Below are 1,222 nucleotides of genomic sequence, written 5' to 3'. Positions count from 1 at the left end.
ATTAGACCCCTATACAAAAAATAATTCAAAAGGGATCATAGGCCTAAATGTAAGAGCAAAAACTATAGAACTCTTGGAAGAAAACAAAGGAGTAAAACCGCATGGCCTCGAGTAAGGCCAAGTCTTCTTAGATATCACACCAAAAGCATAAGCAGTTAAAGGAAAAGTAATTAGGCTTCATCAAAATTAAAAACTTTTGTGCTTCAACAGATGCTATTAAGAAAATGAAAAGACAACTCACATAAGGGGAAAAAATATTGGCAAATAATATATCTGATAGGGACTTGTGCCCAGAGTAAATAAAGAACACTTACAATTTAACCAAAAAAACCCAATTAAATGAATTAAAACAGAAGCAAAGGATTGAACAGACATTTCTCCGAGGAAGAAACACAAATGGCCAACAAGCACATGCTTACCATCATTAGTCATCAGGGAAATGTAAATCAAAACCACAGTGAGATTGCTGCATGGCCACCGGCCTTGCTGCTGCCTTAGCATTCTTGAATCAGGAGAGCCGAGCCCAAGCCTGGGGATGCTGGGGGGCAGTCTGCAAGTCCCAGCTCTGGTCACTGGGGACAGTTTTTCCTTTGACTGTGAGCTCTCTAGCCACACCCACTCTTTCACCTTCAAGGGAGAGGAAAAGGATGATGCGGAGCTCTGGCTGGCTTTGACCAGGCTCTGCCTCACCAAGGGGGCCAAAGAGGAGTGTCATGATGTGCTGGAAGTCATGGCCAGGAACCATGACCACCAGCAGACTGCAGTCCCTGTGGCCAACCTCAAGTTGTCCTGCCAACTCATGCTCAGTTTGGATGACTTCCAGCTCCAACCACCTGTAACCTTCTGTCTGAAGTCAGGTTCTGGCCCTGTGCAAATCAGAGGGGAGCGCCAGATTGTTACCGTAAGCAGTGACGTTTCCGAAGAAGAAGAGAGTGAAGAAGAAGGGAGTGAGGAGGAGGAAGTTGAGCCGTGTCCCATCCTGCCTGCCAAGAAGCAGGGAGGCAGGCCCTAGCTTCCTTGGAGTAGGAGGAACTCTGAACTTCTATCCTGACCCTCTTCTCCCCACTTGCCTATGAGGTCGGAGGTCAGCATCTGAAGTTCAGGACTACACATTTTTTTTAATACTTTTTACATTTTTGAATAAAGGTTGAAATAAAGTGATGTGACAGTTTTATGCAAAAAAAAAAAAAACAAAAAACAAAACCACCACGGTGAGATACTA

At 44.4% G+C, this 1,222-nt stretch overlaps 1 pseudogene; it reads left to right on the top strand.

The window, feature by feature from the left end:
- The first annotated feature begins 470 nt into the window (after window positions 1-470).
- LOC123802281 (nucleoplasmin-3 pseudogene) lies at window positions 471-1,012 on the top strand (annotated as a pseudogene).
- The last annotated feature ends 210 nt before the right edge of the window (window positions 1,013-1,222 follow it).

The sequence above is a fragment of the Ursus americanus genome, chromosome X (genome assembly GCF_024610735.1).
Source record: "Ursus americanus isolate L20-20 chromosome X, mUrsAme1.1.p, whole genome shotgun sequence".
In the NCBI taxonomy this organism is placed as follows: Eukaryota; Metazoa; Chordata; class Mammalia; order Carnivora; family Ursidae; genus Ursus; species Ursus americanus.
This window is presented reverse-complemented; position numbering and strand designations above follow the sequence as displayed.